Here is a 12,726-nt window from a genome sequence, read left to right on the forward strand (position 1 = left end):
CACGAGCAAATGCAAACAAAGAGTGTGGTGAGACCCTCCTCCACCTTTTAATATTGCCTCCCGACCAGCGTCAGCTGCTGGATTGCATTCTCTCCAGCCCCAGACAAGCCGACAAGCTCCTGTTGTGTGGATCAGGAAAGCAAAACATCAAACCTCATTGGCCGCTCCACAGTCTGAAGATGTGAGGTAAGCAACTCTGGCACTGGCATCTGGAAAACCGGGCAGTGGCTTCAAAACTTTTTTTTATTTTCCATCATTATCAATCAATGGGGCAATGTAGCGACAAATTGGATTGACAACCTGCAGGCGGGAGACAGCACAGTGCTGTTTTTAAACCACAGAACCCACAGCACCAAGCCAGAGGCTGAGTGTGAGTACTTTGATATCTTCATTGTTGAAATAATATTTATTCTGGATTCAGTTTTTAAAAAATATTTTCACAGCTGAAGTCGCAGCTTTGCTTCCCAAGCCCACCCCCGGTAAGCAGGTGACAGAATAATGAGCAATGCTAGTTTGTATTTTTGGTTTGAATTGTAATGGAACATTTTACTGAAACATTTTGAATGACACATTACCAAAAATGAACTGCACTACGCTGAGGTGTTTGGCTACGCAGACACATTCAAGAGGCTCAAGAAGTTTGGTGATGTGTTGAATGTTAAAGTGAGAGTACAGAAAAGCCCGACAGCCTCGAGGCTCTGTTTTGCCCCTTGTGTCAAGTTCAATAAAAAACATAAATGTGATGAAACAGGGCAGTAAGAGTGGCAGAAAGTTGCGATGAGCATTCCTTTTGTTCTCAAGGCTGCTTTGAGCCATACTGAAACATGTTAGGGATCTACGGGAGGAGGGTGGCGTGAGTATGAGGGCATTGCTGGGAAGAAGAGGGGTCATTTCCCCTGGATGGTAAGTCGAGGACTGGAGTTTTCAGTATTGTCAGATTGGCAAGTTGTGCCCACATTGGTGTGGGCCCTCAGTGGCACAATCGTAGAAACATAGAAACTAGAAGCAGGCATAGGCCATTCGGCCCTTCAAGCCTGTTCAGCCATTCATTTTGATCATGGCTGATCATCAGATTCAATATCCTGATCCCCCGCTTGCCCCCATATCCCTTGATCCTTTTAGCCCCAAGAGCTATATCTAATTTCTTCTTGAAATCACTCTCCTACATGGTGCAATTGGGTTGGTGCGGGAGAGCATCAGTGGGCAAAATCCAGGCATGATTACCCAGTTTGCAATGAAAGGATTGTTTAGCCATTTTGTAAATATACGCTGTTATATAAATTGCAAAAGCCAAAATAAATCTCACTTCCGCCTTGTAACCAGGATTATTCTCCTCCCCTTTGAAAGAGTTTTCGATCATAGATTTGTGACCTCTGTTTCAGCCTACACTGACTGATATCATTCAGACAATGAGAGCTACCAAAGGGGAGTGAGAAAAGGAACTTGCAAGAGATATCAAAATTAACACAAACTTTATCATTGTTATGTTTGGTAAAAAGCGATGGTGGTCAGAATCATTGTGGGGCCTTGATATAACTGTCACTGAAAATAAGGAAGTGGTGAACATGTGAAATCATTACTTTGTGAGTGCACTTGCAGTACAGAAAGTTTGAAATCTCAAGGAAACTAATATTGAATTGGTGAGAGGGACTCGGCAAAATTAATGGAAATAAAGTAATAGTTTTTTTTAATTGATTCGTGGGACATGGGCCTCACTGGCTGGCCAGCATTCATTGCCCCTCTTGAATCACTGCAGTCCACGTGCTGTGGGTTGACCCATAATGCCATTAGGGAAGGAATTCCAGTTACCATTGACCAGAAGCCTAACTGGATCAATCAAATAAATACAATGACCACAAGAGCAGGTCAGAGGCTGGGAGTCCTGCAGAAATTAACTCATCTCCTGACTCCCCAAAGCTTGTTCACCATCTACAAGGTACAAGTCAGGACTGTCATGGAATACTCCTCACTTGCCTGAATGGGTGCAGCTCCAACAACATTCGAGAAACTTGACACCATCCAGGACAAAGCAGCCGCTTGATTTACACCTTATCCACAAACATTCACTCCCTCCATCACTGACACATGGTGGCAGCAGTGTGTAGCAGTTACAAGATGCACTGCAGGAACTCACCAAGGCTCCTTTGTCAGCACTGTGTATGTGCTGGCTTCCAATGACTGGTGACCAAGGACTTTTAACAACAACAGTTTATAAAGTACTCTGAGCAGCTCTTACATGCTGTAACTCTACCCCACACACCAGGGAGAGTTCCTGTGCTCCCTACACGTGACAAGTGAAGAAGGTTATCTAGGATTGCAATAGGATCTTGATCAATTGGGCCAGTGGGCTGATGGAGTTTAATTTAGATAAATGCAAGGTAATGCACTTTGGTTGATCAAACCAGGGCAGGACTCACTCAGTTAATGGTAGAGTGTTGGAGAGAGTTATAGAACAAAGAGATCTAGGGGTACAGGTTCATAGCTCCTTGAACGTGGAGTCACAGGTGGACAGAATGGTGAAGAAGGCATTCGGCATGTTTGGTTTCATTGGTCAGAACTTTGAATACAAGAGTTGGGACGTCTTTGACGAAGAAGAGTTTGGGCGGCACGGTAGCACAGTGGTTAGCACTGCTGCTTCACAGCTCCAGGGACCTGGGTTCGATTCCCGGCTCGGGTCACTGTCTGTGCGGAGTTTGCACATTCTCCCTGTGTCTGCATGGGTTTCCTCCGGGTGCTCCGGTTTCCTCCCACAGTCCAAAGATATGCGGGTTAGGTTGATTGGCCAAGCTAAATTGCCCCTTAGTGTCCCGGGATGCGTAGATTAGAGGGATTAGCGGGTAAATATGAGGGTTAGAGGGATTAGCAGGTAAATATGTGGGGATATGGGGATGGGGCCTGGGTGGGTTTGTTGTCGGTGCAGACTCGATGGGCCGAATGGCCTCTTTCTGCACTGTAGGGGTTCTATGGTTCTATGGTCTTGTTGAAGTTGTACAAGACATTGTAAGGTCACACTTGGAATACTGTGTACAGTTCTGGTCACCCTATTATAGAAAGGATATTATTAAACTAGAAAGAGTGCAGAAAAGATTTACTAGGATGCTACTGGGACTTGATGGTTTGAGTTATAAGGAGAGGCTGGATAGACTGGGACTTTTTTCTCTGGAGTGTGGGGGGCTTAGGTGTGATCTTATAGAGGTCTATAAAATAATGAGGGGCATAGATCAGCTAGATAGTCAACATCTTTTCTCAAAGGTAGGGGAGTCCAAAACTAGAGGGCATAGGTTTAAGGTGAGAGGGGAGAGATACTAAAGGGTCCAGAAAGGCAATTTTTTCACAGAGGGTGGTGAGTGTCTGGAACAAGCTGCCAGAGGTAGTAGTAGAGGTGGGTACAATTTTGTCTTTTAAAAAGCATTTAGACAGTCACATGGATAAGATGGGTATAGAGGGATATGGGCCAAACGCGGACAATTGGGACTAGCTTAATGGTTAAAAAAAAGGGCGGCATGGACAAGTTGGGCCGAAGGGCCTGTTTCCATGCTGTAAATTTCTATGACTCTATGACTAGCTTAGTGATTAAAAAAAAGGGCGGCATGGACAAGTTGGGCTGAAGGGCCTGTATCCATGATGAAAACCTCTATTACTCTACCAGTTGATCTATATCTTCTCTGGTCGAGTTGGTACAACCGGTTGTACAGAGATGTAAGAGTGTGCATGAACAGTCACTGTGTGCAAACAATTTTACAGTATACAAATGCAACAGGCTAATAATACATAACTATTTACATTACATGAACCACCAATTAGGTTGCTGCAGCTGATGCATAGCCCATCGCATCTCCTTATGCCCCCACGTTTTGTTGTTTAAAAGGCCAGTTGTCGATGAGTCCGTTACGTAGTACTGGAACCTTGTATTTGTTTTGGTCATATGTCCTGAGCGTGTGATTATGCCAGTTGACTGTGCTGGAGATGCTCTTGGGCTGGTGTCTCAGTGTGGATGACCTGAGACATCCCTTCAGTGTACTCAGTGGCTGTTGAGTTTGCTGTGTAGGCCTCTGGAGGGACCGCCATTTCCACTGGTGTAAGAGACCTGCATTGTAGACTGGTTGGCTGGGGTGGTTACTGGTGCTGGTTCCTCCAGTAAGTGAAGCCAGTTTCATGTGTAGTGGGCATCGTCCGAGGCTACCACATAAACCGTTTGTCTGTGCGGTGTGGCTGTATACCATCGGTAATTTGCCATGACTGTGTGTGGGCTGGATTCAGACTGTTTAACCAGGTGTTAGAGGGCCAAGTCTCCGGGCATGTCAGTCGTGGCACCCTTTCCCTCTTACTCAATGTTCCACGAGGTCACCATTCAGATTGGTTTTGATATTTAGCTGAAAGATGGCTTGGCAGTGGGGATTGTGGTCCTAGTGCATCTGGAGAACAGTCGCTGTGCTGATGAGGGCTGACCCTGTCATGGCAGATGTTGCAGGCTGAGGAGTGCAGCACAGTAATCTGTGTAATCTCAGAAGTTGCTTAGCTGAGGGTACCGCCCATTCTGCCAGGCCATTAGACTGTGGGTATCAGGGGTTACGCATGATACGCTCAAAGTCCCATGTGTGAGCAAAGTTCCTAACCTCGCTGGAGATGAACTGGCAATTGTTGACTGTCCTCTGAGGGTTGCCATGTGTGACAAAGAGTCTCTTGAGTTTGATGATGACTCTGCTACTCGTCATGTTTGGCAGGTGGTTGAGTTAAACCACAAAGAGTGTGATTCACTCCCTCCACCACTGACACACAGTAACAGCAGTGTGTAACACCTACAAGTTGCACTGCATTATTATTTACCATCGCATTCGAAAAAGTCGGTTGCCATAAATGACCATGGACAGTCCGGGACCTCATGTAGGTTCAGTGGTTCTTTGGCTTGATGCAGCGTGAGTACATTGCATGGTGCACATTTTGATACTTCCATCTCCATGTCAAGTACTTGGAGGACCAGTGTAGTGATTTTTTTGCCATCTGGTTGCTTCCAAATCTGGGTGCCCTAAATGGAGAAGCTGGATGTAGTAATTCTGGAGAACGGTAGGGGTGACGATTCACTGGCCATGCCATATCAGTCTATCTTGTATGCTTAGCTCATCGTTGATGGTGAAGAATGTGCAAAGCCATGGGGAAGCTGAGGACCCAGGCCAGCGTTCATGATGCATTGTGAAGTTGTCTACATGTGTTACCTGCCTGTAAGGCATCTTTGAGTTCCTGGATTCCACAGAGAGGACAGTACCTCTATGGTCTTGATGGCTAGGTCTTCCTCACAATCTGTCTGCTCTGTGGTGGGTAGGAAGGTGCTGGAAATGGCATCTATAGCTCCTTACCATATTTATCGATGATACTGAGATTGTAACATTGCAGCTTTAGCCTCATGCACTGCAGCCGTGTGGGTGCAGTGTGGAGAGACTTTTTTAGAATAATTGTGAGTGGCTGTTGATCAGTTTCGATATTTACAGGATGACCATATCTGAAGTCATGGAATTTCGAACAGGTGAAGACTAAAGCACGGAGTTTCTTTTCAATTTGTGCAGAACAAGTCTCAGTGTTAGGGAGGGCCCTTGATGGGTCTGCCATTCGGGATGTAGACCGCACCAAGTCCATGCTGGGATGTGTCTGCTGATATAAGTACGGATGCTTGAACTTCAATGTAGCACCAGTGGGGCTGAGAGTGCCTGTTTGATTCTGTTGAAGACCGCTGTGTGATGCTGCTCCCAACACCACAGAACATCCTGGTGGAGGTGCTGACAAAGAGGTTCAGTGACCTCACTGTAACTCGGGATGAACTTGGAAAGATAATTCATCATTCCAAGGAAACACTGCAAAGTGTGCCTGTCCACAGGAATGGTCATCTGTTGGATGGCCTTTTCTGGATCTGGCTTCACACTGTCAGCTGTGAGTAAGTGACCCATGTAGGGAGCCTGGCTGACCCTGAATCGGCAGGGTTTAGCCTAATTCTGTTGAGAACGAGATGAAAACATGCATCATGTTCTTGCATAGCACGACCCAAAGGCAGATGTCGTCGGCGATGATTTCACCGGGTTGGCCTGCAAAGAGCTGCTGTGCGCTTCGCTGCAAGACCTCACTGCTCATGGGGATCCCATAGGGCACGCTGAGAAAATGGCATCTACCTACCAGTGAGTTTTGAGAATTCTTCATCAAGCGGGATTTGTCAGAACCCACATTTCACATCCAGGATGCTGAAACCATAGCATTGAGAATGTCAGCTGTTACCTGCGCATCTGTCCTCATTGGGTGATGAAGTTTGTTTAAGTGAACTGAGTCGGTGCAAATCCTGACCGTGCCATCTTTCTTTACCGTGGCCACCATTGCTGAAACCCATTCTACAGCCTCCTCTATTGGAGTTATGACACCCAGGGTGGGGTTTTCCAGCCGCGCTTGCCCCAAAACCGGAAAATCCCACCCAAGGTTTCCATGGTCCGCCCCTCACCCGCTACAATTCCCGTGGTGGGCAGAATGGGAAAATTCACCCCCCTAGTGTCTTCATCTGATGGAGCTCTGATTATTTTCTACTTCATAGCTAAGGGTACTCTTCTCTTGCCAATGATGTTATAGTTGTATATGTCTTTATACTGTTATCATTTCTGGGGCCTGGTGTTGTAGAGCTTGTACACCTGGACCAAGGTGGATGAACCCCAATGTGATGCTGACCCAAAGACCTAGCAGAGGTCTTACGTTCTGGTCAACTATATGAAACTTGAAGCTGTCTATTGTGCAATGGATAGTGGCCACATCTTCCATGCGAATGGTTTATCTGATGTGGAGATGCCGGCATTGGACTGGGGTAAACACAGTAAGAAGTGTCACACCACCAGGTTAAAGTCCAACAGGTTTATTCGGTAGCAAAAGCCACTAGCTTTCGGAGCGCTGCCCCTTCGTCAGGTGAGTGGGAGTTCTGTTCACAAACAGGGCATATAAAGATACAAACTCAATTCACAAAATAATGATTGGAATGCGACTCTTTACAGGTAATCAAGTCTTAAAGATATAGACAATGTGAGTGGAGAGAGCGTTAAGCACAAGTTAAAGAGATGTGTATTGTCTCCAGACAGGACAGCTAGTGAGATTTTGCAAGCCCAGGTAAGTCATGGGGGTTACAGATAGTGTGACATGAACCCAAGATCCCGGTTGAGGCCGCCTTCATGTGTGCGGAACTTGGCTATCAGTCTCTGCTCAGCGACTTTGCACTGTCGTGTGTCGTGAAGGCCGCCTTGGAGAATGCTTACCCGAAGATCAGAGGCCGAATGCCCGTGACCACTGAAGTGTACTCCAACAGGAAGAGAACATTCTTGCCTGGTGATTATCGAGCGGTGTTCATTCATCCGTTGTCATAGCGTCTGCATGGTCTCCCCAATGTACCATGCCTCGGGACATCCTTTCCTGCAGCATATCAGGTAGACAACGTTGGCCGAGTTGCAAGAGTAGGTACCGAGTACCTGGTGGATGATGTTCTCACGTGAGATGATGGCATCCGTGTCGATGATCCGGCACGTCTTGCAGAGGTTGCTGTGGCAGGGTTGTGTGGTGTCATGGTCACTGTTCTCCTGAAGGCTGGGTAGTTTGCTGCGGACAACGGTCTGTTTGAGGTTGTGCGGTTGTTTGAAGGCAAGAAGTGGGGATGTGGGGATGGCCTTGGCGAGATGTTTGTCTTCATCAATGACATTTTGAAGGCTCCGGAGAAGATGTCGTAGCTTCTCCGCTCCGGGGAAGTACTGGACGACGAAGGGTACTCTGTCCACCGTGTCCCGTGTTTGTCTTCTGAGGAGGTCAGTGCGGTTTTTCGCTGTGGCGCGTCGGAACTGTCGATCGATGAGTCGAGCACCATATCCTGTTCTTATGAGGGCATCTTTCAGCATCTGGAGGTGTCTGTTGCGATCCTCCTCATCCGAGCAGATCCTGTGTATCTGGAGGGCTTGTCCGTAGTGGATGGCTTCTTTAACGTGTTTAGGATACATTGGGGAAACCATGCAGACGCTACGACAACAGATGAATGAACACCGCTCGACAATCACCAAGCAAGAGTGTTCTCTTCCTGTTGGGGAACACTTCAGTGGTCATGGGCATTCGGCCTCTGATCTTCGGGTAAGCGGTCTCCAAGGTGGCCTTCACGACACACGACAGCGCAGAGTCGCTGAGCAGAGACTGATAGCCAAGTTCCGCACACATGAGGACGGCCTCAACCGGGATCTTGGGTTCATGTCACGCTACCTGTAACCCCCACGACTTGCCTGGGCTTGCGAAATCTCACTAACTGTCCTGTCTGGAGACAATACACATCTCCTTAACCTGTGCTTAATGCTCTCTCCAGTCACATTGTCTGTACCTTTAAGACTTGATTACCTGTAAAGACTCGCATTGCAGTCATTATTTTGTAAATTGAGTTTGTGTCTTTATATGCCCTGTTTGTGAATAGAACTCCCACTCACCTGACGAAGGGGCAGCGCTCTGAAAGCTAGTGGCTTTTGCTACCAAATAAACCTGTTGGACTTTAACCTGGTGTTGTGAGACTTCTTCATGGTTTATCTGCCATAGGCCCATGAGCTCCACCTGGTGGGTGAGTCTGGAACTGCAAATGGATCTCGTTCCCGCAGCATTTGCCTGGGCAATATGTTGCACTTTACTCCTGCATCAATCTTGACTTTTAGTTTTGCATTGCAGCAAACAGTGTCCAGGGTGGTGAAAGTCTCACCCTTCTCTCTGATGGTGTTGACAAGCTCACAGTAGAATGTTGTTGGAGACTCAGTGGTTTGGTTGCTTTGATTGGTTCGCTTACCTTGCTCACTCTCCACACCTTGGGGGAATGATTGGCTGCAATGTGACAGAGGAAAGCTGCTGTGCTTTGGATCTCCAGCATTTCACAAAATGGTTCCATTTGCTATATTTTTATTGTAGCGTTTACCAAATGCCAGACACGCAGTTCTGTTCTGAGGGTGGTGGCCACCACAGCTGGGCAAGGCGTGCTCCATATTGTGGAAACCTTTCTTTTCCGCCTTAACTCCTTGCTGCTTTTATTTGACTGCTTGTTCAGTTTGCAGATGCTGGTGACTGATTACATTGTTAAATCTTTCTCAGGGAGAAGCTGCTTGCAGGCAAGATCACTGTGGATTCCACAGGCTGTGCAAAACGCGGACCAGCTCATTGGTATTGGTGACAAACGTGCATTTTTTGCTAAGATTATTAAAGTAGCAGTATAGGGCTACATTGACTGGTCAAGTCTTTAGTCTGTAGTGTGAAACGTGTGCCTAACGAGTATGATTTTCTTCACTAGCATGCAAATGTTCTCAAAGATTTTGAACAGTATCTTGAGGTCGTCTTTCTTTTCCATTTGGAACATAAAAGATTCGAACATCTTAACAGTTTCGGCGCCCACTAGTTTTAGTAAAGTGTATGCCTGTAACTTTTTGGATTTGCCCAGTAAACCGACACCACAAACTTTTTCAAACATTGTCCAGATGTTCGCAATGTTTTCATTGAACAGGAGCGGGCCGGTTTGGCAAAGTCCCTGTGCCATTCCATGAAATCCTAACCCCAATGTAACATTACTGGGTTCCAATGACTGGTGACCAAGGAATAACAAGAGTTTATTAAGTATTGAGAGCAGCTCTTATAGGATGTAACTCTGCCCGCACTCCGGGGAGAACTCCCGCACTCCCGACACATGACCCCTTAAGTAACCACGACATCAATGCGTCACATAACCACTTGGTTTACAAGTACATTTGGTCCCTACACAGTGTTATGGTGCTGCAACACTGGACATAGATACTGTGTTCGATAAGTAAGTTGTTGTTGAATTGAGAATGCCTGTTCTTACTGGCAATGATAAAATGAGTCGTGGTTCATGCTCCTTGATTAACAGTTATCTAAATTTAAAATAGAGAGTCCAACTTCCATTGGCTCCTGGGGGTTTTAATTTACAATTCTGTAACTGTTTCCTGCCTTGTCCCCACTGTGTCCCATTCCCCACTGTGTTCCATTCCCCACTGTGTTCCATTCCCCACTGTGTTCCATTCCCCACTATGTCCCGTTCCCCACTGTGTCCCACCTTCCCCACTGTGTCCATTCAGGGTTGACGATTTAGGACAGAGGTGAGGAGACATTTCTTCACCCAAAGAGTGGTGAGCCTGTGGAATGCATTACTCGAGGAAGTAGTTGATGCCAAAACATTGAATGTATTCAAGAGGCGGCTGGATGTAACACTTGGGACAAATGGAATCAAAGGTTATGGGGAAAAAGCAGGATTAGTCTATTGAGTTGAATGATCAGCCATCATGATCTTAAAGAATGGCGGAGCAGGCTCGAAGGGCCAAATGGCTTCCTCCTGCTGCTATCTTCTATGTTTCTATGTTCCAGTCCCACTGTGTTGCATTCCTCACTGCGTTCTCTTCCTCACTGATACCCGTTTCTCAGAGATACCCCTTCCTCACTGATACCGCTTCCCCATTGTGTTCCCTTCTTGTTTGAGGTCCATTCCTTTCTTTTCTTATTTGCCGAAACACCTGATGTGCTCCACTGCACTCTGATAAATGGGACTGGTGCTGAGCATCCCAATGCAGGGTTCAGTTCCCTGGCCACTGGTAAGCAATGCCAGTGAGATCAGCTGGTCAACTGCTGATTCAATTTAACTATTCCAATTTATTCATCTTCAAAATAAAACTTGAAAATGGTTTTTATTTTTTCTGTAGGTTGTTTCCAATTAAGTTAAGGTATTATTTCCTACAAATGAATTACGCACAGTAACATATGGGAGCATGTTGATGCTGTTAGGGAATGTAACAAGGCTGGCAAGTATTGAGGATGGGAACTGCAGACAGGAACTGGATGTCAAGCTGCGATTGTTGATCGTATATGCAGAGGACACATAACCAGGACCCATGGGGAGGTTGTCTTGTCAACCACCACTCAGTGGGTAGCTCTCTTACCTCATGGATTCAAGTCAGACACATGAGCACACAATCTTAGCTGATACTTCAGTGTGGTGCTGAGGGAGTGCTGCACCGTCAGCAATGCAATGTTTTGCATCAAACATTAAGCTGAGTCTCATCTGCCCTCACAGCGAGCTGTAAGTGGCCCGCGGCACAGTTTCAAAGAAGAGCAGATTCATTCTTTCCGGCCTCCTGACTAATATCAATTCATCAATAAACATCACTAAAAGAAAATGCACTGATTATTATTCCAGAATATCTAGAAGGCAGCTCAGCACCTCCTTTTTAAAGGCAATTATGGATCAGCAACAAATGACATCTCACGAAATAATTTTTAAAAATGTTTGTGGGAACTTGCTGCAATCCGTCAATTGGAAAGATGCTGCATATACATTCCCCGGTGTCGAGAGTCTCTGTGAGATTCTGGACGTAGCAGTGTACAGCCAACTGGGATACATCACCTGGAAGGAGGCTGTTTCAGGAATGTTAACGGCCATGGCAAACTTAGCTGCCGCAGTCCTGCCTGTTCTAATACAATGTGCAGTGATGTACTTTACATTGAGATTTGTATGTTTGACCATGAACCATTTATTGGTGATCTTTAACTACTTACAGGTCGCAGGTTACTGCCATGCATGGTGCTTCTTCCATACAGATAGATGGCTTACAGACGCCTGTCCTGGCGTGCCAGTGAAAAGTGGAAACGATGAGATTCAGGCATTAACGTCACTGTGTAGATTTGAACTGCTTCAGCTGTGTGTTTGCAGGCCACCCAGGGTTAAAATCCAACTGGGTGTGTGTTTAAGCTGACTGGGAACAATGGAATCCATACAGTCCAAGCAGATAGCAGGTCCCCTGAGTCTTCAATAAAATGCTGGTATTGATGATTCATTGAAGCATGAACCTGAGGCGTTACCTTTAATCTAGTTATGTCTGTAATCCACAGCATGACCAGAATCTTACACTCCCCTACTGGCAGGCTTTGAAGCGGGGAGGATGGGGGTGGGGGGGTGAAATAGAAGGGATGGCATTCTCTCTGGCCACTTAAAGGCTGTTGCCCACTAATCTTTAGACTGGCGAGAGGCTGTACTTGCATGGGGGAATGGCCTAAAACCAACAGAGTCACATCTTGGGTGGAAAGGGGAGGGATGTGTCTCCATCAGAAGTCCCTTTCTAAAATCTAGTTCCACTCCCCACTGCACCCCCATCCCCCACCACCGTCCCCTGCCCAACCCCAACCCCACCTCCCCAATCTTAAGGTCCGGTGAATTCCAGCCCTCTCTCCCCCACCAGCCTCTTTTCCGAGAATCTGATCACCCCCTTCAGGCCCAGGCCTTCCTGGCCTCCCAGGCCTTCTCTACCCTCCCTGCCCCGGGATCCCATGAACTCGCCTGGACCTCCCGTGCCCAGACTTGGTCTCAGGTGTCCTGAGACAAAGCAAGAGGTTCCCTGATTGGCACATCAATTTGGCTCTTAATCAGGGAGTTTATATTCTAACAGGCCAACCTCAGTTGCCTGATTAAAGTCGTTACAATGACCTCACCTGTCATTTAGCAGGGTAAATATGGAGATAGAGTCTGGGTAGGATCGTTGTCGGTGCAGGCTCGATGGGCCAAATGGCCTCCTTCTGCAGTGTAGGGATTCTATAGTTCTATGGTGTTATGGAAGGAAGATGGCGTGCATGTTTCCAGCCAGTGACCTTCTACTGAAGTGAACACTTGCTTCGATAGACTTAAATAAACTGATCATCAAT

At 46.7% G+C, this 12,726-nt stretch overlaps 1 protein-coding gene across 2 annotated transcripts in view; it reads left to right on the forward strand.

The window, feature by feature from the left end:
• Nucleotides 1-340: 340 nt before the first annotated feature.
• Nucleotides 341-12,726, forward strand: part of LOC144500532 (phosphatidylcholine:ceramide cholinephosphotransferase 1-like) — a 189,251-nt gene continuing 176,865 nt past the window's right edge. The window contains exon 1 of one of the 2 annotated variants that reach the window (XM_078223600.1): nucleotides 341-370. The gene's annotated coding sequence lies outside the window, so the exon portion shown is untranslated. The remainder of the gene's footprint in view (nucleotides 371-12,726) is intronic. The other variant, XM_078223594.1, reaches the window with a different exon arrangement.

This window comes from Mustelus asterias, chromosome 11, assembly GCF_964213995.1.
Source record: "Mustelus asterias chromosome 11, sMusAst1.hap1.1, whole genome shotgun sequence".
NCBI classification, from domain to species: domain Eukaryota; kingdom Metazoa; phylum Chordata; class Chondrichthyes; order Carcharhiniformes; family Triakidae; genus Mustelus; species Mustelus asterias.